The following is a 26,279-nucleotide window of genomic DNA, read 5'->3' on the forward strand; positions in this document are numbered from 1 at the left end:
TGATTGAATTTTAGATTGTCGCGTGAAATTTATTCAATTATTATTTAATAATTTTTTTAGTTGTAAAATTATAAACAAGTGTTCTGAAAGTGATTTTTTCCTCTCATTTTCCTTGACATTTTAAAAAAAAGTAGACCTCAATCCGATTATTAGAACGGAAAATATTGCAATTTAAAATTTTTTGTTATTATTGCAAATCTCGTAAACTAACAAATATTTTAAGCTGAAATTTACGTTAAAGATTAGTCTTACTATATATAACAAAATTCCAAAGTTTCATTGCAATCGGTTAACCTTCTCCGAAAAAGTCAAAATCTCACCTGGAATCGCACTTTTATTAAAACAGAAAGTAGAAAAATAGGAAACGAATTAGGTAACGTTACTTAAAATTCGACAAATTACGACAATAATTAGAACACGTGGAAATTTGTCTTACTATGAATAATCTGTAAGAAAGTTTTCGTTTACCTGATAATTTCTTTCAAACTTAGTTATTTATAAAACAATTATTTTTTTAAATATTTAGTTAAAAAATTATATCTCAAAGTCTTAATTCTGTAGAGCAATTTTGAAACACGGAAAGAAAATAATTAGGGTCAGTTGGGGTTAATGGGGACAAAATCGTTATTTTTCACAAATTACGCAAGTTTCTTCCTTTAAGGGTATGTGGGCAAAGGACGTTTTTTTGTAGTTTTAAACTTACTCTGAAATAAAAAATGATTTTGGGTTAAAATTTTGGAGAAATGATTTCGTTTGGTACAAGGAATCTCGCTGTTCTATTCATTTACCATAACTTAACGCAAAAATAATAAAAATAAAGCAATGAATAGTAAAATAATGTATTATATCATAGTTCATTCAGCGGCCACTCGCTCGAATTGGCGCTGTTTACTGGAGCACTGACACACTCAAGCAACGTCTGTGTATGCGCCGCCATCTTTGTTTTTATTTTCGTTTAAAAATGTCACTTTTTAAACATAATTTTTTAATAATTTAACTCAAAATTATGTATTTTTCAAAGAACAGCGAGATTCCTTGTACCCTAATCTATCATCCCTCAAAATTTTAGACAAAAATCTTTTCTCATTTTAGGATGAAACGTATACTACCAAAACACATTTTCCCATACTAGGTCACGTGGGAGGTTCCCACATAACCTTAAAAGGTAATATTTGCGGATTTATTTTTTTTAAGTTGTTATTTACGTTCCCAGGATTAATTTTATGCAGCAGAAAAAAATTTAGATAAGCTTTAAACGCATGAAACTGACTGTCCCCATTTACCTCAAAATTTAGAAAATTTCATAAAATTTGGGGTAAATGGGGACAGCATAGTATCTAAGAAAGTTTTAGGAAAAAAGTTTCCTTAACTATATTACTGTACTAAGGGATGAAAAAACTTGAAAAAAATTTGTAGTAGATATATAATAGTTGAACCAATTGAAATTTTTTTTACTTTTTTTTTCATTTCAGTATTTTGTTTCGCATTTGAAAAAAAACAGACTTAAAAATCATACCAAATTTTTTTCTAATTCCTTATGACTCCCATAACAGAAATTCACTCGAATTTTTGATTTTTGTTAATTTGGTTAATAATGACAAGCTGTCTCCATTTACCCCAAAAAATTTGAAAATACAGGGTAAATGGGGACAGCTTGTTATTATTAACCAAATCGACAAAAATCAAAAATTCAAGTGAATTTCTGTTATAGAAGTCATAAGGAATAAGAAAAAAATTTGGTATGATTTTTAAGTCTGTTTTCTTTGAAATGCGAGACAAAATTCTGAAACAGTTTGACTTTGATTTTCAAGTTTTTATGCATTGAGCGATAACTTTTTTTATCTTGCTGCCAATTGTCAAGATAAAAGCTTGGTAAAACTCAAAACCTCTTGCAGGTGATCTGAGATAAAAATATTGACATTGAACTTAATTTTAAAACTGTAAATTAAGCTCCAAAACCTCTTGTCCCCATTTACCCCAACTGACCCCTATTTCAAATTTTGTGAAAGAATTTCAACTTTTATAAAATTACTTTCAAATCCTGGAAAATATGCTAAAAAGCATAATTTTCACATAAAAAATTCTAAAGTTTAGAAAAATGTTTATTAACCTAATATTACAGGATTTAATAAAATATAGTATTATTTACTAATGAATTAAATAAGTTATATCAATTTTAAATAATAATTTATTTTTTAGTATTCCTATTATAAAAAGGTCATACCCATAAGGCGTATCGCATTTTCGTGATAATCGTTAAATTTCAATTAGTCAAATATAATATTAAATTATAATATTATAATATATTAGCATAAAATATCATATTTTTATGTGTGCAAAGAAGCTCTTTTTAAAACGGTGTGTAAAGTGATTCACATTACGCACTGAAATTTACTTCACTCACCGAAATTTATCTCACATAATATAAGGATTGTTTTAGACCATACAAAACCACAAAATTAAAGAAAGAACTTTACTTTTAAATTTATACACTACTGCTTAATGATATTTTTCCTGATCTTCGATTGATTTTTTTTATTCTATACAATCGAAATTATTCTAATAAAGAGTTCAATCAATGTCTGAGCAGCTTTACTAAACGTGTTTTTGCTCGCTGATTATAAATTCGGAGTCTAAATTGACGATTGTGTAGTTCAAAGTCCAGGGTGTCCAGCGGTCAGGGAAGTCATGGAAAAGTCAGGGAAATTTTTTTGTCAGGGAAAAGTCAAGGAATGTCAGAAAATTTAATTAAGTCAGGGAACGTTTTAAAAATTTGTCAAAAATGAACATTTTTATGAATTTTTAAAATTTTTCATTTCAGGAAAAAGTTTATAATGCTAATAAATAAAACGTTTTTTATTATCTTAAAAATACTTTAATATTTGATACTTTTCATTTTTTTAATATTAAATATTTATTTAAAAAAAGTTAAAAAAGGTTAGAAAAAAGTCAGGGAATTTTTTTTGTACTTCTTGCTGTACATCCTGAAGTGGTTAAAATTTGCACAGAAGCGGATTCACAGACAAACCTGCAGAGAGCTACAATGGTGAATTGAATTGAATTAAATTATTAGGTAAATGGAAGGAAAAATAAAATTGTAGATTACATTGAGAGAAAAAATTAGTCGGGGTTACCATTTTTGAGATGACAATTTTTAGTTAGTAAACTATTCTGTTGCTAATTCATTACTTGTGGTTACTATTTTTTTTGGTTGGAATAACTATTTTCTTAGTTCGATTAACTAATTAGTATGTTGGAATAACTATTTAATTAGTTACCTCACTATCTAAATGGTAACAGTAACTAATATAAATTAGCAAAAATACTTTTACTAACGTAATGGTAATCGCAACTAATCGTTTCTCTCAGTGTAAAAGTTTCTCTTTTATCATTTACTTTTTCTATTATCAATTTTTTAAATTATAGAAAAAGTATCAAATACATACAATAATGACCATATATAATAATAATAGAATATATCAATAAATAATTTATGACCAATTATTATATAGAAGAATTGAATAAAATAAAATAAAAAGGTTAATGAAAGGAAAAGAAGTCTTGTTGTAGAATGGAGTTCGTTTTTTACTATTTATTTATTTTTAAATTTTATCATTATTTTAAATAATAAAATTACATTATAACAATGATTTTAAAATTTTTGTATACACGGAAAAAATTTTGGTGGACCGGTTGTACTGGTTAGTTTAAAAATTTTTCTACTTTAAAAATGGACATCAGTTATCCCGGTTTGGTGCAACAAATGTTCTCCACAGTTTTGCGTTACGCTTTTTAGTAAAACTAATTTCATGTCAGAACGGACAACAAAAATTGTCTTTAAGATAATTCTAGTCAAGCAAAACAGAAGAATTTTTTTTAGCAGTTTTCAAGGAAACATCTTTGTTGGTATAATGTACTTTTAGTTTGTACAAACATATTTCTATGATAACTAGAAGAAAATATTCCGGCTTTTTTGTTTTCTTAGATATAACTTATACACAATTTTTGTCTGCCTTTCTGAGGTGAAAACCCGGTAGAAATTCCCTCAGAGAACCAGTAAAAAATGTACTTTTAGTTTGTACAAACATATTTCCTTGATAACTAGAAGAAACTATTCCTGCTTTTTTGTTTTCTTAGATATAACTTGTACACAATTTTTGTCTGCCTATCTGAGGTGAAAACCCGGTAGAAATACCCTCAGAAAACCAGTAAAAAATGTACTTTTAGTTTGTACAAACATATTTCCTTGATAACTAGAAAGAAATATTCCAGCTTTTTTGTTTTCTTAGATATAACTTGTACACAATTTTTGTCTGCCTTTCTGAGGTGAAAACCCGGTAGAAATACCCTCAGAGAACCAGTGAAAAATATACTTTTCGTTTATACAAACATATTTCCTTGATAACTAGAAGAAACTATTCCTGCTTTTTTGTTTTCTTAGATATAACTTGTACACAATTTTTGTCTGGCTTTCTGAGGTGAAAACCCGGTAGAAATTACCTCAGAGATCCAGTGAAAAATATACTTTTAGTTTGTACAAATATATTTCTATGATAACTAGAAGAAAATATTCCGGCTTTTTTTTTCTTAGATATAACTTGTACACAATTTTTGTCTGGCTTTCTGAGGTGAAAACCCGGTAGAAATACCCTCAGAGAACCAGTGAAAAATGTACTTTTAGTTTGTACAAACATATTTCCTTGATAACTAGAAAAAAATATTCCTGCTTTTTTGTTTTCTTAGATATAACTTGTACACAATTTTTGTCTGGCTTTCTGAGGTGAAAACCCGGTAGAAATACCCTCAGAGAACCAGTGAAAAATGTACTTTTAGTTTGTACAAACATATTTGCTTGATAACTAGAAGAAAATATTCCTGCTTTTTTGTTTTCTTAGATATAACTTGTACACAATTTTTGTCTGGCTTTCTGAGGTGAAAACCCGGTAGAAATACCCTCAGAGAACCAGTGAAAAATGTACTTTTAGTTTGTACAAACATATTTCCTTGATAACTGGAAAAAAATATTTCTTCCTTCTCGTTCTCTTAGATTTAGCTTGTACACAATTTTTGTTTGGCTTTCTGAGGTGAAAACCCTGTAGAAATTCCCTCAGAGAACCAGTGAAAAATATACTTTTAGTTTGTACAAATATATTTCTATGATAACTAGAAGAAAATATTCCGGCTTTTTTTTTCTTAGATATAACTTTTACACAATTTTTGTCTGGCTTTCTGAGGTGAAAACCCGGTAGAAATACCCTCAGAGAACCAGTGAAAAATGTACTTTTAGTTTGTACAAACATATTTCCTTGATAACTGGAAAAAAATATTTCTTCCTTCTCGATCTCTTAGATTTAGCTTGTACACAATTTTGGTCTGCCTTGCTGAGGTGAAAACCCGATAGAAATTCCCTCAGAGAACCAGTAAAAAATGTACTTTTAGTTTGTACAAACATATTTCCTAGATAACTAGAAGAAACTATTCCTGCCCTCCCGTTCTCTTAGATATAGCTTGTACTCAATTTTTGTCTGGGTTTCTGAGGAGAAATCCCAGTAGAAATACCCTTAGAGAACGAGTGAAAAATGTACTTTTAGTTTGTACAAACATATTTCCTTGATAACTGGAAGAAAATATTCCGGCTTTTTTGTTTTCTTAGATATAACTTATACACAATTTTTGTCTGCCTTTCTGAGGTGAAAACCCGGTAGAAATACCCTCAGAGAACCAGTGAAAAATGTACTTTTAGTTTGTAGAAACATATTTCCTTGATAACTAGAAGAAAATATTCCGGCTTTTTTTTCTTACATATAACTTTTACACAATTTTTGTCTGGCTTTCTGAGGTGAAAACCCGGTAGAAATACCCTTAGAGAACCAGTGAAAAATATACTTTTAGTTTGTACAAACATATTTCTATGATAACTAGAAAAACTATTCCTGCTTTTTTGTTTTCTTAGATATAACTTGTACACAATTTTTGTATGGCTTTCTGAGGTGAACACCTAGTAGCAATACCCTCAGAGAACCTGTGAAAAATATACTGTTAGTTTGACAACGCTTTTTTTTCAAAACGGGAAAAAGTAATTGATTGGTAATTCAGTTTGTAATATTTCCTAAATTTTTTCAGGTCCTTGAAGAAGAACAAACAAAAATGTATATTAAAGTTATTTTTACAATAATGCAGTGCAAATAATAAAAAATTAGAAAACAGGTGTCTAATACTAAATTTTATCAGCTGGTAATTCAAGTATCGATAATTGACATGTTAAAAATTATGTCAAAATCAAAAGATAAAGGAAGCAGATATATTAAACTGAGCTAGTTAGAAAGTATTAAAACTATTGAAGATTTTTTTTTTTGGTGGACAAAACGTTAATGAGAGGGAATTAAAATTTCGCCGAAGGTAAAACTTCATTATTTCAATTTTGGTATTCTTTTTTTCATTTGTTATTTTTTTTCAATTAAAATTTTACAAATTATTCACCCTTTCTGTGGTGATAACACTGTAGAAATACCCTCAGAGAACCAGGGAAAAATGTACTTTTAGTTTGTACAAACATATTTCTATGATAACTAGAAGAAAATATTCCGGCTTTTTTGTTTTCTTAGATATAACTTATACACAATTTTTGTCTGCCTTTCTGAGGTGAAAACCCGGTAGAAATTCCCTCAGAGAACCAGTAAAAAATGTACTTTTAGTTTGTACAAACATATTTCCTTGATAACTAGAAGAAACTATTCCTGCTTTTTTGTTTTCTTAGATATAACTTGTACACAATTTTTGTCTGCCTATCTGAGGTGAAAACCCGGTAGAAATACCCTCAGAAAACCAGTAAAAAATGTACTTTTAGTTTGTACAAACATATTTCCTTGATAACTAGAAAGAAATATTCCAGCTTTTTTGTTTTCTTAGATATAACTTGTACACAATTTTTGTCTGCCTTTCTGAGGTGAAAACCCGGTAGAAATACCCTCAGAGAACCAGTGAAAAATATACTTTTCGTTTATACAAACATATTTCCTTGATAACTAGAAGAAACTATTCCTGCTTTTTTGTTTTCTTAGATATAACTTGTACACAATTTTTGTCTGGCTTTCTGAGGTGAAAACCCGGTAGAAATTACCTCAGAGATCCAGTGAAAAATATACTTTTAGTTTGTACAAATATATTTCTATGATAACTAGAAGAAAATATTCCGGCTTTTTTTTTCTTAGATATAACTTGTACACAATTTTTGTCTGGCTTTCTGAGGTGAAAACCCGGTAGAAATACCCTCAGAGAACCAGTGAAAAATGTACTTTTAGTTTGTACAAACATATTTCCTTGATAACTAGAAAAAAATATTCCTGCTTTTTTGTTTTCTTAGATATAACTTGTACACAATTTTTGTCTGGCTTTCTGAGGTGAAAACCCGGTAGAAATACCCTCAGAGAACCAGTGAAAAATGTACTTTTAGTTTGTACAAACATATTTGCTTGATAACTAGAAGAAAATATTCCTGCTTTTTTGTTTTCTTAGATATAACTTGTACACAATTTTTGTCTGGCTTTCTGAGGTGAAAACCCGGTAGAAATACCCTCAGAGAACCAGTGAAAAATGTACTTTTAGTTTGTACAAACATATTTCCTTGATAACTGGAAAAAAATATTTCTTCCTTCTCGTTCTCTTAGATTTAGCTTGTACACAATTTTTGTTTGGCTTTCTGAGGTGAAAACCCTGTAGAAATTCCCTCAGAGAACCAGTGAAAAATATACTTTTAGTTTGTACAAATATATTTCTATGATAACTAGAAGAAAATATTCCGGCTTTTTTTTTCTTAGATATAACTTTTACACAATTTTTGTCTGGCTTTCTGAGGTGAAAACCCGGTAGAAATACCCTCAGAGAACCAGTGAAAAATGTACTTTTAGTTTGTACAAACATATTTCCTTGATAACTGGAAAAAAATATTTCTTCCTTCTCGATCTCTTAGATTTAGCTTGTACACAATTTTGGTCTGCCTTGCTGAGGTGAAAACCCGATAGAAATTCCCTCAGAGAACCAGTAAAAAATGTACTTTTAGTTTGTACAAACATATTTCCTAGATAACTAGAAGAAACTATTCCTGCCCTCCCGTTCTCTTAGATATAGCTTGTACTCAATTTTTGTCTGGGTTTCTGAGGAGAAATCCCAGTAGAAATACCCTTAGAGAACGAGTGAAAAATGTACTTTTAGTTTGTACAAACATATTTTCTTGATAACTAGAAAAAAATATTCCTGCTTTTTTGTTTTCTTAGATATAACTTGTACACAATTTTTGTCTGGCTTTCTGAGGTGAAAACCCGGTAGAAATACCCTCAGAGAACCAGTGAAAAATGTACTTTTAGTTTGTACAAACATATTTCCTTGATAACTAGAAAAAAATATTCCTGCTTTTTTGTTTTCTTAGATATAACGTGTACACAATTTTTGTCTGGCTTTCTGAGGTGAAAACCCGGTAGAAATACCCTCAGAGAACCAGTGAAAAATGTACTTTTAGTTTGTACAAACATATTTGCTTGATAACTAGAAGAAACTATTCCTGCTTTTTTGTTTTCTTAGATATAACTTGTACACAATTTTTGTCTGGCTTTCTGAGGTGAAAACCCGGTAGAAATACCCTCAGAGAACCAGTGAAAAATGTACTTTTAGTTTGTACAAACAGATTTCCTTGATAACTAGAAAAAAATATTCCTGCTTTTTTGTTTTCTTAGATATAACTTGTACATTATTTTTGTCTGGCTTTCTGAGGTGAAAACCCGGTAGAAATTCCCTCAGAGAACTAGTGGAAAATATACTTTTAGTTTGTACAAACTTATTTCCTTGATAACTGGAAGAAAATATTCCGGCTTTTTTGTTTTCTTAGATATAACTTATACACAATTTTTGTCTGCCTTTCTGAGGTGAAAACCCGGTAGAAATACCCTCAGAGAACCAGTGAAAAATGTACTTTTAGTTTGTAGAAACATATTTCCTTGATAACTAGAAGAAAATATTCCGGCTTTTTTTTCTTACATATAACTTTTACACAATTTTTGTCTGGCTTTCTGAGGTGAAAACCCGGTAGAAATACCCTTAGAGAACCAGTGAAAAATATACTTTTAGTTTGTACAAACATATTTCTATGATAACTAGAAAAACTATTCCTGCTTTTTTGTTTTCTTAGATATAACTTGTACACAATTTTTGTATGGCTTTCTGAGGTGAACACCTAGTAGCAATACCCTCAGAGAACCTGTGAAAAATATACTGTTAGTTTGACAACGCTTTTTTTTCAAAACGGGAAAAAGTAATTGATTGGTAATTCAGTTTGTAATATTTCCTAAATTTTTTCAGGTCCTTGAAGAAGAACAAACAAAAATGTATATTAAAGTTATTTTTACAATAATGCAGTGCAAATAATAAAAAATTAGAAAACAGGTGTCTAATACTAAATTTTATCAGCTGGTAATTCAAGTATCGATAATTGACATGTTAAAAATTATGTCAAAATCAAAAGATAAAGGAAGCAGATATATTAAACTGAGCTAGTTAGAAAGTATTAAAACTATTGAAGATTTTTTTTTTTGGTGGACAAAACGTTAATGAGAGGGAATTAAAATTTCGCCGAAGGTAAAACTTCATTATTTCAATTTTGGTATTCTTTTTTTCATTTGTTATTTTTTTTCAATTAAAATTTTACAAATTATTCACCCTTTCTGTGGTGATAACACTGTAGAAATACCCTCAGAGAACCAGGGAAAAATGTACTTTTAGTTTGTACAAACATATTTCCTTGGTAACTAGAAGAAAGTATTCCTGCTTTTTTGTTTTCTTAGATATAACTTGTACACAATTTTTGTCTGCCTTTCTGAGGTGAAAACCCGGTAGAAATACCCTCAGAGAACCAGTGAAAAATGTACTTTTAGTTTGTACAAACATATTTCCCTGATAACTAGAAGAAACTATTCCAGCTTTTTTGTTTTCATAGATATAACTTGTACACAATTTTTGTCTGGCTTTCTGAGGTGAAAACCCGGTAGAAATTCCCTCACAGAACTAGTGAAAAATATACTTTTAGTTTGTACAAACATATTTCCCTGATAACTAGAAGAAAATATTCCGGCTTTTTTTTTCTTAGATATAACTTGTACATTATTTTTGTCTGGCTTTCTGAGGTGAAAACCCGGTAGAAATACCCTCAGAGAACAAAATAACCCTCAGTGAAAAATGTACTTTTAGTTTGTACAAACATATTTCCCTGATAACTAGAAGAAACTATTCCTGCTTTTTTGTTTTCTTAGATATAATTTGTACACAATTTTTTGTCTGGCTTTCTGAGGTAAAAACTCGGTAGAAATACCCTCAGAGAACCAGTGAAAAATGTACTTTTAGTTTGTACAAACATATTTTCTTGATAACTAGAAAAAAATATTCCTGCTTTTTTGTTTTCTTAGATATAACTTGTACACAATTTTTGTCTGGCTTTCTGAGGTGAAAACCCGGTAGAAATACCCTCAGAGAACCAGTGAAAAATGTACTTTTAGTTTGTACAAACATATTTCCTTGATAACTAGAAAAAAATATTCCTGCTTTTTTGTTTTCTTAGATATAACGTGTACACAATTTTTGTCTGGCTTTCTGAGGTGAAAACCCGGTAGAAATACCCTCAGAGAACCAGTGAAAAATGTACTTTTAGTTTGTACAAACATATTTGCTTGATAACTAGAAGAAACTATTCCTGCTTTTTTGTTTTCTTAGATATAACTTGTACACAATTTTTGTCTGGCTTTCTGAGGTGAAAACCCGGTAGAAATACCCTCAGAGAACCAGTGAAAAATGTACTTTTAGTTTGTACAAACATATTTCCTTGATAACTGGAAAAAAATATTTCTTCCTTCTCGTTCTCTTAGATTTAGCTTGTACACAATTTTTGTTTGGCTTTCTGAGGTGAAAACCCGGTAGATATTCCCTCAGAGAACCAGTGAAAAATATACTTTTAGTTTGTGCAAATATATTTCTATGATAACTAGAAGAAAATATTCCGGCTTTTTTTTTCTTAGATATAACTTTTACACAATTTTTGTCTGGCTTTCTGAGGTGAAAACCCGGTAGAAATACCCTTAGAGAACCAGTGAAAAATGTACTTTTAGTATGTACAAACAGATTTCCTTGATAACTAGAAAAAAATATTCCTTTTTTTGTTTTCTTAGATATAACTTGTACATTATTTTTGTCTGGCTTTCTGAGGTGAAAACCCCGTAGAAATACCCTCAGAGAACCAGTGAAAAATGTACTTTTAGTTTGTACAAACAGATTTCCTTGATAACTAGAAAAAAATATTCCTGCTTTTTTGTTTTCTTAGATATAACTTGTACATTATTTTTGTCTGGCTTTCTGAGGTGAAAACCCGGTAGAAATTCCCTCAGAGAACTAGTGGAAAATATACTTTTAGTTTGTACAAACTTATTTCCCTGATAACTAGAAAAAAATATTCCTGTTTTTTTGTTTTCTTAGATATAACTTGTACACAATTTTTGTCTGCCTTTCTAAGGTGAAACCCCGGTAGAAATACCCTCAGAGAGCCATTTAAAAATGTACTTTTAGTATGTACAAACATATTTCTTTGATAACTGCAAAAAAATATTTCTGCCTTCTCGTTCTTTTTGATATAGTTTGTACTCAATTTTGTCTGCCTTTCTGAGGTGAAATCCCGGTAGAAATACCTTTAGAGAACCAGTGAAAAATGTACTTTTAGTTTGTACAAACAGATTTCCTTGATAACTAGAAAAACTATTCCTGCTTTTTTGTTTTCTTAGATATAACTTGTACACAATTTTTGTATGGCTTTCTGAGGTGAACACCTAGTAGCAATACCCTCAGAGAACCTGTGAAAAATATACTGTTAGTTTGACAACGCTTTTTTTTCAAAACGGGAAAAAGTAATTGATTGGTAATTCAGTTTGTAATATTTCCTAAATTTTTTCAGGTCCTTGAAGAAGAACAAACAAAAATGTATATTAAAGTTATTTTTACAATAATGCAGTGCAAATAATAAAAAATTAGAAAACAGGTGTCTAATACTAAATTTTATCAGCTGGTAATTCAAGTATCGATAATTGACATGTTAAAAATTATGTCAAAATCAAAAGATAAAGGAAGCAGATATATTAAACTGAGCTAGTTAGAAAGTATTAAAACTATTGAAGATTTTTTTTTTTGGTGGACAAAACGTTAATGAGAGGGAATTAAAATTTCGCCGAAGGTAAAACTTCATTATTTCAATTTTGGTATTCTTTTTTTCATTTGTTATTTTTTTTCAATTAAAATTTTACAAATTATTCACCCTTTCTGTGGTGATAACACTGTAGAAATACCCTCAGAGAACCAGGGAAAAATGTACTTTTAGTTTGTACAAACATATTTCCTTGGTAACTAGAAGAAAGTATTCCTGCTTTTTTGTTTTCTTAGATATAACTTGTACACAATTTTTGTCTGCCTTTCTGAGGTGAAAACCCGGTAGAAATACCCTCAGAGAACCAGTGAAAAATGTACTTTTAGTTTGTACAAACATATTTCCCTGATAACTAGAAGAAACTATTCCAGCTTTTTTGTTTTCTTAGATATAATTTGTACACAATTTTTTGTCTGGCTTTCTGAGGTAAAAACTCGGTAGAAATACCCTCAGAGAACCAGTGAAAAATGTACTTTTAGTTTGTACAAACATATTTTCTTGATAACTAGAAAAAAATATTCCTGCTTTTTTGTTTTCTTAGATATAACTTGTACACAATTTTTGTCTGGCTTTCTGAGGTGAAAACCCGGTAGAAATACCCTCAGAGAACCAGTGAAAAATGTACTTTTAGTTTGTACAAACATATTTCCTTGATAACTAGAAAAAAATATTCCTGCTTTTTTGTTTTCTTAGATATAACGTGTACACAATTTTTGTCTGGCTTTCTGAGGTGAAAACCCGGTAGAAATACCCTCAGAGAACCAGTGAAAAATGTACTTTTAGTTTGTACAAACATATTTGCTTGATAACTAGAAGAAACTATTCCTGCTTTTTTGTTTTCTTAGATATAACTTGTACACAATTTTTGTCTGGCTTTCTGAGGTGAAAACCCGGTAGAAATACCCTCAGAGAACCAGTGAAAAATGTACTTTTAGTTTGTACAAACATATTTCCTTGATAACTGGAAAAAAATATTTCTTCCTTCTCGTTCTCTTAGATTTAGCTTGTACACAATTTTTGTTTGGCTTTCTGAGGTGAAAACCCGGTAGATATTCCCTCAGAGAACCAGTGAAAAATATACTTTTAGTTTGTGCAAATATATTTCTATGATAACTAGAAGAAAATATTCCGGCTTTTTTTTTCTTAGATATAACTTTTACACAATTTTTGTCTGGCTTTCTGAGGTGAAAACCCGGTAGAAATACCCTTAGAGAACCAGTGAAAAATGTACTTTTAGTATGTACAAACAGATTTCCTTGATAACTAGAAAAAAATATTCCTTTTTTTGTTTTCTTAGATATAACTTGTACATTATTTTTGTCTGGCTTTCTGAGGTGAAAACCCCGTAGAAATACCCTCAGAGAACCAGTGAAAAATGTACTTTTAGTTTGTACAAACATATTTCCTTGATAACTGGAAAAAAATATTTCTTCCTTCTCGTTCTCTTAGATTTAGCTTGTACACAATTTTTGTTTGGCTTTCTGAGGTGAAAACCCGGTAGAAATTCCCTCAGAGAACTAGTGAAAAATATACTTTTAGTTTGTACAAACATATTTCCCTGATAACTAGAAGAAAATATTCCGGCTTTTTTGTTTTCTTAGATATAACTTGTACATTATTTTTGTCTGGCTTTCAGAGGTGAAAACCCGGTAGAAATACCCTTAGAGAACCAGTGAAAAATGTACTTTTAGTATGTACAAACAGATTTCCTTGATAACTAGAAAAAAATATTCCTTTTTTTGTTTTCTTAGATATAACTTGTACATTATTTTTGTCTGGCTTTCTGAGGTGAAAACCCCGTAGAAATACCCTCAGAGAACCAGTGAAAAATGTACTTTTAGTTTGTACAAACATATTTCCTTGATAACTAGAAGAAAATATTCCGGCTTTTTTGTTTTCTTAGATATAACTTATACACAATTTTTGTCTGCCTTTCTGAGGTGAAAACCCGGTAGAAATTCCCTCAGAGAACCAGTAAAAAATGTACTTTTAGTTTGTACAAACATATTTCCTTGATAACTAGAAGAAACTATTCCTGCTTTTTTGTTTTCTTAGATATAACTTGTACACAATTTTTGTCTGCCTATCTGAGGTGAAAACCCGGTAGAAATACCCTCAGAAAACCAGTAAAAAATGTACTTTTAGTTTGTACAAACATATTTCCTTGATAACTAGAAAGAAATATTCCAGCTTTTTTGTTTTCTTAGATATAACTTGTACACAATTTTTGTCTGCCTTTCTGAGGTGAAAACCCGGTAGAAATACCCTCAGAGAACCAGTGAAAAATGTACTTTTAGTTTGTACAAACATATTTCCTTGATAACTAGAAGAAACTATTCCTGCTTTTTTGTTTTCTTAGATATAACTTGTACACAATTTTTGTCTGGCTTTCTGAGGTGAAAACCCGGTAGAAATTACCTCAGAGATCCAGTGAAAAATATACTTTTAGTTTGTACAAATATATTTCTATGATAACTAGAAGAAAATATTCCGGCTTTTTTTTTCTTAGATATAACTTGTACACAATTTTTGTCTGGCTTTCTGAGGTGAAAACCCGGTAGAAATACCCTCAGAGAACCAGTGAAAAATGTACTTTTAGTTTGTACAAACATATTTCCTTGATAACTAGAAAAAAATATTCCTGCTTTTTTGTTTTCTTAGATATAACTTGTACACAATTTTTGTCTGGCTTTCTGAGGTGAAAACCCGGTAGAAATACCCTCAGAGAACCAGTGAAAAATGTACTTTTAGTTTGTACAAACATATTTGCTTGATAACTAGAAGAAAATATTCCTGCTTTTTTGTTTTCTTAGATATAACTTGTACACAATTTTTGTCTGGCTTTCTGAGGTGAAAACCCGGTAGAAATACCCTCAGAGAACCAGTGAAAAATGTACTTTTAGTTTGTACAAACATATTTCCTTGATAACTGGAAAAAAATATTTCTTCCTTCTCGTTCTCTTAGATTTAGCTTGTACACAATTTTTGTTTGGCTTTCTGAGGTGAAAACCCTGTAGAAATTCCCTCAGAGAACCAGTGAAAAATATACTTTTAGTTTGTACAAATATATTTCTATGATAACTAGAAGAAAATATTCCGGCTTTTTTTTTCTTAGATATAACTTTTACACAATTTTTGTCTGGCTTTCTGAGGTGAAAACCCGGTAGAAATACCCTCAGAGAACCAGTGAAAAATGTACTTTTAGTTTGTACAAACATATTTCCTTGATAACTGGAAAAAAATATTTCTTCCTTCTCGATCTCTTAGATTTAGCTTGTACACAATTTTGGTCTGCCTTGCTGAGGTGAAAACCCGATAGAAATTCCCTCAGAGAACCAGTAAAACATGTACTTTTAGTTTGTACAAACATATTTCCTTGATAACTAGAAGAAACTATTCCTGCCCTCCCGTTCTCTTAGATATAGCTTGTACTCAATTTTTGTCTGGGTTTCTGAGGAGAAATCCCAGTAGAAATACCCTTAGAGAACGAGTGAAAAATGTACTTTTAGTTTGTACAAACATATTTCCTTGATAACTGGAAGAAAATATTCCGGCTTTTTTGTTTTCTTAGATATAACTTGTACACAATTTTTGTCTGCCTTTCTGAGGTGAAAACCCGGTAGAAATACCCTCAGAGAACCAGTGAAAAATGTACTTTTAGTTTGTACAAACATATTTCCTTGATAACTAGAAGAAAATATTCCGGCTTTTTTTTCTTACATATAACTTTTACACAATTTTTGTCTGGCTTTCTGAGGTGAAAACCCGGTAGAAATACCCTTAGAGAACCAGTGAAAAATGTACTTTTAGTATGTACAAACATATTTGAGGAGCAAATTTTCAAAACTTGATAAATCTATTTTTCAAAAAAATGGAGATAACCATAAATTTAATATTTTAAGGACCTCACAAATCGATCTGTCACTGTTAAATTTAAGGAAAAAAATTTATTAATTACAAATTTTTTATTTAAAAACTTATTGACATAACCAAGATGATTTACAATTTGTATGTTTTATATTAGAAAAAATTACCAGAACCTGTAAATCACTCAATTATGATAAAGTTCAATTAGAAACATAACGTCTTGAATATAAAAACATTGTTATAGAAATAAATTATTATAAATTTTTTATTTTAAAATTAACTCTAGTGGTTATGTGTGGAAAGTCATTTGTTTGAATTTCTCGAAATAAGAAAATATGGATTTATCAGGTTTTGAAAACTTGCTCCTCATTTCTATGATAACTAGAAGAAAATATTCCGGCTTTTTTGTTTTCTTAGATATAACTTGTACACAATTTTTGTTTGGCTTTCTGAGGTGAAAACCCGGTAGAAATTCCCTCAGAGAACCAGTGAAAAATGTACTGTTAGTTTGTACAACGCTTATTTCCTTCATAACTGGAAAAAGTAATTGATTGGTATTTCAGTTTGTATAACTTGTCCTACAATTTTTGTCTGGCTTTCTGAGGTGAAGAACCCGTAGACAATACCCTCAGAGAACCATGTATATTAAAGTTATTTTTACAATAATGCAGTGCAAATAATAAAAAATTAGAAACAGGTGTCTAATACTAAATTTTATCAGCTGGTAATTCAAGTATCGATAATTGACATGTTAAACAATTATTGTCAAAATCATAAGATAAAGGAAGCAGATATATTAAACTGAGCTAGTTAGAACAGTATAAAACTATTGAAGATTTTTGTTTTTGTGGACAAACGTTAATGAGAGGGAATTAAAATTTCCCGAAGGTAAAACTTCATTATTTCAATTTGGTATTCTTTTTTTCATTTGTTATTTTTTTCAATTAACTTTTACAAATTTTGTCTGCCTTTCTGTGGTGATAACCCTGTAGAAATACCCTCAGAGAACCAGTGAAAAATGTACTTTTAGTTTGTACAAACATATTTCCTTGGTAACTAGAAGAAAGTATTCCTGCTTTTTTGTTTTCTTAGATATAACTTGTACACAATTTTTGTCTGCCTTTCTGAGGTGAAAACCCGGTAGAAATACCCTCAGAGAACCAGTGAAAAATGTACTTTTAGTTTGTACAAACATATTTCCCTGATAACTAGAAGAAAATATTCCGCTTTTTTGTTTTCTTAGATATAACTTGTACACAATTTTTGTCTGGCTTTCTGAGGTGAAAACCCGGTAGAAATACCCTCAGAGAACCAGTGAAAAATGTACTTTTAGTTTGTACAAACATATTTCCTTGATAACTAGAAGAAAATATTCCGGCTTTTGTTTTCTTAGATATAACTTGTACACAATTTTTGTCTGGCTTTCTGAGGTGAAAACCCGGTAGAAATACCCTCAGAGAACCAGTGAAAAATGTACTTTTAGTTTGTACAAACATATTTCCCTGATAACTAGAAGAAAATATTCCTGCTTTTTTGTTTTCTTAGATATAACTTGTACACAATTTTTGTCTGGCTTTCTGAGGTGAAAACCCGGTAGAAATACCCTCAGAGAACCAGTGAAAAATGTACTTTTAGTTTGTACAAACATATTTTCTTGATAACTAGAAAAAAATATTCCTGCTTTTTTGTTTTCTTAGATATAACTTGTACACAATTTTTGTCTGGCTTTCTGAGGTGAAAACCCGGTAGAAATACCCTCAGAGAACCAGTGAAAAATGTACTTTTAGTTTGTACAAACATATTTCCTTGATAACTAGAAAAAAATATTCCTGCTTTTTTGTTTTCTTAGATATAACTTGTACACAATTTTTGTCTGGCTTTCTGAGGTGAAAACCCGGTAGAAATACCCTCAGAGAACCAGTGAAAAATGTACTTTTAGTTTGTACAAACATATTTCCTTGATAACTAGAAGAAACTATTCCTGCTTTTTTGTTTTCTTAGATATAACTTGTACACAATTTTTGTCTGGCTTTCTGAGGTGAAAACCCGGTAGAAATACCCTCAGAGAACCAGTGAAAAATGTACTTTTAGTTTGTACAAACATATTTCCTTGATAACTGGAAAAAAATATTTCTTCCTTCTCGTTCTCTTAGATTTAGCTTGTACACAATTTTTGTTTGGCTTTCTGAGGTGAAAACCCGGTAGAAATTCCCTCAGAGAACCAGTGAAAAATATACTTTTAGTTTGTACAAATATATTTCTATGATAACTAGAAGAAAATATTCCGGCTTTTTTTTTCTTAGATATAACTTTTACACAATTTTTGTCTGGCTTTCTGAGGTGAAAACCCGGTAGAAATACCCTCAGAGAACCAGTGAAAAATGTACTTTTAGTTTGTACAAACATATTTCCTTGATAACTAGAAAAAAATATTCCTGCTTTTTTGTTTTCTTAGATATAACTTGTACATTATTTTTGTCTGGCTTTCTGAGGTGAAAACCCGGTAGAAATACCCTTAGAGAACCAGTGAAAAATGTACTTTTAGTTTGTACAAATATATTTCTATGATAACTAGAAGAAAATATTCCGGCTTTTTTTTTCTTAGATATAACTTGTACACAATTTTTGTCTGGCTTTCTGAGGTGAAAACCCGGTAGAAATACCCTCAGAGAACCAGTGAAAAATGTACTTTTAGTTTGTACAAACATATTTCCCTGATAACTAGAAGAAAATATTCCGGCTTTTTTTTTCTTAGATATAACTTGTACATTATTTTTGTCTGGCTTTCTGAGGTGAAAACCCGGTAGAAATTCCCTCAGAGAACTAGTGGAAAATATACTTTTAGTTTGTACAAACTTATTTCCCTGATAACTAGAAAAAAATATTCCTGTTTTTTTGTTTTCTTAGATATAACTTGTACACAATTTTTGTCTGCCTTTCTGAGGTGAAACCCCGGTAGAAATACCCTCAGAGAGCCATTTAAAAATGTACTTTTAGTATGTACAAACATATTTCTTTGATAACTGCAAAAAAATATTTCTGCCTTCTCGTTCTTTTTGATATAGTTTGTACTCAATTTTGTCTGCCTTTCTGAGGTGAAATCCCGGTAGAAATACCTTTAGAGAACCAGTGAAAAATGTACTTTTAGTTTGTACAAACAGATTTCCTTGATAACTAGAAAAAACTATTCCTGCTTTTTTGTTTTCTTAGATATAACTTGTACACAATTTTTGTCTGGCTTTCTGAGGTGAAAACCCGGTAGAAATACCCTCAGAGAACCAGTGAAAAATGTACTTTTAGTTTGTACAAACATATTTCCTTGATAACTAGAAGAAAATATTCCTGCTTTTTTTTCTTAGATATAACTTGTACACAATTTTTGTCTTGCTTTCTGAGGTGAAAACCCGGTAGAAATACCCTCAGAGAACCAGTGAAAAATATACTGTTAGTTTGACAACGCTTTTTTTTCAAAACGGGAAAAAGTAATTGATTGGTAATTCAGTTTGTAATATTTCCTAAATTTTTTCAGGTCCTTGAAGAAGAACAAACAAAAATGTATATTAAAGTTATTTTTACAATAATGCAGTGCAAATAATAAAAAATTAGAAAACAGGTGTCTAATACTAAATTTTATCAGCTGGTAATTCAAGTATCGATAATTGACATGTTAAAAATTATGTCAAAATCAAAAGATAAATGAAGCAGATATATTAAACTGAGCTAGTTAGAAAGTATTAAAACTATTGAAGATTTTTTTTTTGGTGGACAAAACGTTAATGAGAGGGAATTAAAATTTCGCCGAAGGTAAAACTTCATTATTTCAATTTTGGTATTCTTTTTTTCATTTGTTATTTTTTTTCAATTAAAATTTTACAAATTATTCACCCTTTCTGTGGTGATAACACTGTAGAAATACCCTCAGAGAACCAGGGAAAAATGTACTTTTAGTTTGTACAAACATATTTCCTTGGTAACTAGAAGAAAGTATTCCTGCTTTTTTGTTTTCTTAGATATAACTTGTACACAATTTTTGTCTGCCTTTCTGAGGTGAAAACCCGGTAGAAATACCCTCAGAGAACCAGTGAAAAATGTACTTTTAGTTTGTACAAACATATTTCCATGATAACTAGAAGAAAATATTCCGGCTTTTTTGTTTTCTTAGATATAACTTGTACACAATTTTTGTCTGGCTTTCTGAGGTGAAAACCCGGTAGAAATACCCTCAGAGAACCAGTGAAAAATGTACTTTTAGTTTGTACAAACATATTTCCTTGATAACTAGAAAAAAATATTCTCTTCTTTTCGTTTTCTTAGATATAACTTGTACACAATTTTTGTCTGGCTTTCTGAGGTGAAAACCCGGTAGAAATACCCTCAGAGAACCAGTGAAAAATGTACTTTTAGTTTGTACAAACATATTTCCTTGATAACTAGAAGAAAATATTCCGGCTTTTTTTTTCTTAGATATAACTTTTACACAATTTTTGTCTGGCTTTCTGAGGTGAAAACCCGGTAGAAATACCCTCAGAGAACCAGTGAAAAATGTACTTTTAGTTTGTACAAACATATTTCCTTGATAACTGGAAAAAAATATTCCTGCTTCTTTGTTTTCTTAGATATAACTTTTACACAATTTTTGTCTGGCTTTCTGAGGTGAAAACCCGGTAGAAATACCCTCAGAGAACCAGTGAAAAATGTACTTTTAGTTTGTACAAACATATTTCCTTGATAACTAGAAAAAAATATTCCTGCTTTTTTGTTTTCTTAGATATAACTTGTACACAATTTTTGTCTGGCTTTCTGAGGTGAAAACCCGGTAGAAATACCCTCAGAGAACCAGTGAAAAATGTACTTTTAGTTTGTACAAACATATTTCCTTGATAACTAGAAGAAACTATTCCTGCTTTTTTGTTTTCTTAGATATAACTTGTACACAATTTTTGTCTGGCTTTCTGAGGTGAAAACCCGGTAGAAATACCCTCAGAGAACCAGTGAAAAATGTACTTTTAGTTTGTACAAACATATTTCCTTGATAACTGGAAAAAAATATTTCTTCCTTCTCGTTCTCTTAGATTTAGCTTGTACACAATTTTTGTTTGGCTTTCTGAGGTGAAAACCCGGTAGAAATTCCCTCAGAGAACCAGTGAAAAATATACTTTTAGTTTGTACAAATATATTTCTATGATAACTAGAAGAAAATATTCCGGCTTTTTTTTTCTTAGATATAACTTTTACACAATTTTTGTCTGGCTTTCTGAGGTGAAAACCCGGTAGAAATACCCTCAGAGAACCAGTGAAAAATGTACTTTTAGTTTGTACAAACATATTTCCTTGATAACTAGAAGAAAATATTCCTGCTTTTTTGTTTTCTTAGATATAACTTGTACACAATTTTTGTCTGGCTTTCTGAGGTGAAAACCCGGTAGAAATACCCTCAGAGAACCAGTGAAAAATGTACTTTTAGTTTGTACAAACATATTTCCTTGATAACTAGAAGAAAATATTCCGCTTTTTGTTTTCTTAGATATAACTTGTACACAATTTTTGTCTGGCTTTCTGAGGTGAAAACCCGGTAGAAATTCCCTCAGAGAACTAGTGAAAAATATACTTTTAGTTTGTACAAACATATTTCCCTGATAACTAGAAAAAAATATTCCTGCTTTTTTGTTTTCTTAGATATAACTTGTACACAATTTTTGTCTGCCTTTCTGAGGTGAAAACCCGGTAGAAATACCCTCAGAGAACCAGTGAAAAATGTACTTTTAGTTTGTACAAACATATTTCCCTGATAACTAGAAGAAAATATTCCGGCTTTTTTTTTCTTAGATATAACTTGTACATTATTTTTGTCTGGCTTTCTGAGGTGAAAACCCGGTAGAAATTCCCTCAGAGAACCAGTGGAAAATATACTTTTAGTTTGTACAAACTTATTTCCTGATAACTAGAAAAAAATATTCCTGTTTTTTTGTTTTCTTAGATATAACTTGTACACAATTTTTGTCTGCCTTTCTGAGGTGAAACCCGGTAGAAATACCCTCAGAGAGCCATTTAAAAATGTACTTTTAGTATGTACAAACATATTTCTTTGATAACTGCAAAAAAATATTTCTGCCTTCTCGTTCTTTTTGATATAGTTTGTACTCAATTTTGTCTGCCTTTCTGAGGTGAAATCCCGGTAGAAATACCTTTAGAGAACCAGTGAAAAATGTACTTTTAGTTTGTACAAACATATTTCCTTGATAACTAGAAAAAAATATTCCGGCTTTTTTGTTTTCTTAGATATAACTTGTACACAATTTTTGTCTGGCTTTCTGAGGTGAAAACCCGGTAGAAATACCCTCAGAGAACCAGTGAAAAATGTACTTTTAGTTTGTACAAACATATTTCCTTGATAACTAGAAGAAAATATTCCGGCTTTTTTTTCTTAGATATAACTTTTACACAATTTTTGTCTTGCTTTCTGAGGTGAAAACCCGGTAGAAATACCCTTAGAGAACCAGTGAAAAATATACTGTTAGTTTGACAACGCTTTTTTTTCAAAACGGGAAAAAGTAATTGATTGGTAATTCAGTTTGTAATATTTCCTAAATTTTTTCAGGTCCTTGAAGAAGAACAAACAAAAATGTATATTAAAGTTATTTTTACAATAATGCAGTGCAAATAATAAAAAATTGGAAAACCGGTGTCTAATACTAAATTTTATCAGCTGGTAATTCAAGTATCGATAATTGACATGTTAAAAATTATGTCAAAATCAAAAGATAAAGGAAGCAGATATATTAAACTGAGCTAGTTAGAAAGTATTAAAACTATTGAAGTTTTTTTTTTTTGGTGGACAAAACGTTAATGAGAGGGAATTAAAATTTCGCCGAAGGTAAAACTTCATTATTTCAATTTTGGTATTCTTTTTTTCATTTGTTATTTTTTTTCAATTAAAATTTTACAAATTATTCACCCTTTCTGTGGTGATAACTCTGTAGAAATACCCTCAGAGAACCAGGGAAAAATGTACTTTTAGTTTGTACAAACATATTTCCTTGGTAACTAGAAGAAAGTATTCCTGCTTTTTTGTTTTCTTAGATATAACTTGTACACAATTTTTGTCTGCCTTTCTGAGGTGAAAACCCGGTAGAAATACCCTCAGAGAACCAGTGAAAAATGTACTTTTAGTTTGTACAAACATATTTCCTTGATAACTAGAAAAAAATATTCCGGCTTTTTTGTTTTCTTAGATATAACTTGTACACAATTTTTGTCTGGCTTTCTGAGGTGAAAACCCGGTAGAAATACCCTTAGAGAACCAGTGAAAAATGTACTTTTAGTTTGTACAAACATATTTCCTTGATAACTGGAAAAAAATATTTCTTCCTTCTCGTTCTCTTAGATTTAGCTTGTACACAATTTTTGTTTGGCTTTCTGAGGTGAAAACCCGGTAGATATTCCCTCAGAGAACCAGTGAAAAATATACTTTTAGTTTGTACAAATATATTTCTATGATAACTAGAAGAAAATATTCCGGCTTTTTTTTTCTTAGATATAACTTTTACACAATTTTTGTCTGGCTTTCTGAGGTGAAAACCCGGTAGAAATACCCTCAGAGAACCAGTAAAAAAGGTACTTTTAGTTTGTACAAACATATTTCCTTGATAACTGGAAAAAAATATTTCTTCCTTCTCGTTCTCTTAGATTTAGCTTGTACACAATTTTTGTTTGGCTTTCTGAGGTGAAAACCCGGTAGAAATACCCTTAGAGAACCAGTGAAAAATGTACTTTTAGTTTGTACAAACAGATTTCCTTGATAACTAGAAAAAAATATTCCTGCTTTTTTGTTTTCTTAGATATAACTTGTACATTATTTTTGTCTGGCTTTCTGAGGTGAAAACCCGGTAGAAATACCCTCAGAGAACCAGTGAAAAATGTACTTTTAGTTTGTACAAACATATTTCCCTGATAACTAGAAGAAACTATTCCTGCTTTTTTGTTTTCTTAGATATAACTTGTACACAATTTTTGTCTGGCTTTCTGAGGTGAAAACCCGGTAGAAATACCCTCAGAGAACCAGTGAAAAATGTACTTTTAGTTTGTACAAACATATTTCCTTGATAACTGGAAAAAAATATTTCTTTCTTCTCGTTCTCTTAGATTTAGCTTGTACACAATTTTTGTTTGGCTTTCTGAGGTGAAAACCCGGTAGAAATTCCCTCAGAGAACCAGTGAAAAATATACTTTTAGTTTGTACAAATATATTTCTATGATAACTAGAAGAAAATATTCCGGCTTTTTTTTTCTTAGATATAACTTTTACACAATTTTTGTCTGGCTTTCTGAGGTGAAAACCCGGTAGAAATACCCTCAGAGAACCAGTGAAAAATGTACTTTTAGTTTGTACAAACATATTTCCCTGATAACTAGAAGAAACTATTCCTGCTTTTTTGTTTTCTTAGATATAACTTGTACACAATTTTTGTCTGGCTTTCTGAGGTGAAAACCCGGTAGAAATACCCTCAGAGAACCAGTGAAAAATGTACTTTTAGTTTGTACAAACATATTTCCTTGATAACTAGAAGAAAATATTCCGGCTTTTTTTTTCTTAGATATAACTTGTACATTATTTTTGTCTGGCTTTCTGAGGTGAAAACCCGGTAGAAATTCCCTCAGAGAACCAGTGAAAAATGTACTTTTAGTTTGTACAAACATATTTCCCTGATAACTAGAAAAAAATATTCCTGCTTTTTTGTTTTCTTAGATATAACTTGTACACAATTTTTGTCTGGCTTTCTGAGGTGAAAACCCGGTAGAAATACCCTCAGAGAACCAGTGAAAAATGTACTTTTAGTTTGTACAAACATATTTCCTTGATAACTAGAAGAAAATATTCCGGCTTTTTTTTTCTTAGATATAACTTGTACACAATTTTTGTCTGGCTTTCTGAGGTGAAAACCCGGTAGAAATTCCCTCAGAGAACCAGTGAAAAATGTACTTTTAGTTTGTACAAACATATTTCCTTGATAACTAGAAAAAAATATTCCTGCTTTTTTGTTTTCTTAGATATAACTTGTACACAATTTTTGTCTGGCTTTCTGAGGTGAAAACCCGGTAGAAATACCCTCAGAGAACCAGTGAAAAATGTACTTTTAGTTTGTACAAACATATTTCCTTGATAACTAGAAAAAAATATTTCTGCCTACTCGTTCTCTTAGATATGTTTGTATACAATTTTTGTCTGCCTTTCTGAGGTGAAAACCCGGTAGAAATACCCTCAGAGAACCAGTGAAAAATGTACTTTTAGTTTGTACAAACATATTTCCTTGATAACTAGAAAAAAATATTCCGGCTTTTTTGTTTTCTTAGATATAACTTGTACACAATTTTTGTCTGGCTTTCTGAGGTGAAAACCCGGTAGAAATACCCTCAGAGAACCAGTGAAAAATGTACTTTTAGTTTGTACAAACATATTTCTATGATAACTAGAAGAAAATATTCCGGCTTTTTTGTTTTCTTAGATATAACTTGTACACAATTTTTGTCTGGCTTTCTGAGGTGAAAACCCGGTAGAAATACCCTCAGAGAACCAGTGAAAAATATACTGTTAGTTTGACAACGCTTTTTTTTCAAAACGGGAAAAAGTAATTGATTGGTAATTCAGTTTGTAATATTTCCTAAATTTTTTCAGGTCCTTGAAGAAGAACAAACAAAAATGTATATTAAAGTTATTTTTACAATAATGCAGTGCAAATAATAAAAAATTGGAAAACAGGTGTCTAATACTAAATTTTATCAGCTGGTAATTCAAGTATCGATAATTGACATGTTAAAAATTATGTCAAAATCAAAAGATAAAGGAAGCAGATATATTAAACTGAGCTAGTTAGAAAGTATTATAACTATTGAAGTTTTTTTTTTTGGTGGTCAAAACGTTAATGAGAGGGAATTAAAATTTCGCCGAAGGTAAAACTTCATTATTTCAATTTTGGTATTCTTTTTTTCATTCGTTATTTTTTTTCAATTAAAATTTTACAAATTATTCACCCTTTCTGTGGTGATAACTCTGTAGAAATACCCTCAGAGAACCAGGGAAAAATGTACTTTTGTTTGTACAAACATATTTCCTTGATAACTAGAAGAAAATATTCCTGCTTTTTTGTTTTCTTAGATATAACTTGTACACAATTTTTGTCTGCCT

The 26,279-nt window shown here is 30.4% G+C and overlaps 1 long non-coding RNA gene across 1 annotated transcript; it reads left to right on the plus strand.

The window, feature by feature from the left end:
• The first annotated feature begins 6,142 nt into the window (after positions 1-6,142).
• Positions 6,143-26,040, plus strand: LOC127280799 (uncharacterized). Its single transcript, XR_007842877.1, has 5 exons — positions 6,143-6,399; positions 9,352-9,627; positions 11,984-12,259; positions 19,626-19,709; positions 25,854-26,040. It is a non-coding gene; the product is annotated as an uncharacterized LOC127280799 (long non-coding RNA).
• Positions 26,041-26,279: the final 239 nt, after the last annotated feature.

This window comes from Leptopilina boulardi, unplaced genomic scaffold (assembly GCF_019393585.1).
Source record: "Leptopilina boulardi isolate dan_hultmark-lab unplaced genomic scaffold, ZJU_Lbou_2.1 LbouV2_255, whole genome shotgun sequence".
NCBI classification, from domain to species: Eukaryota; Metazoa; Arthropoda; class Insecta; order Hymenoptera; family Figitidae; genus Leptopilina; species Leptopilina boulardi.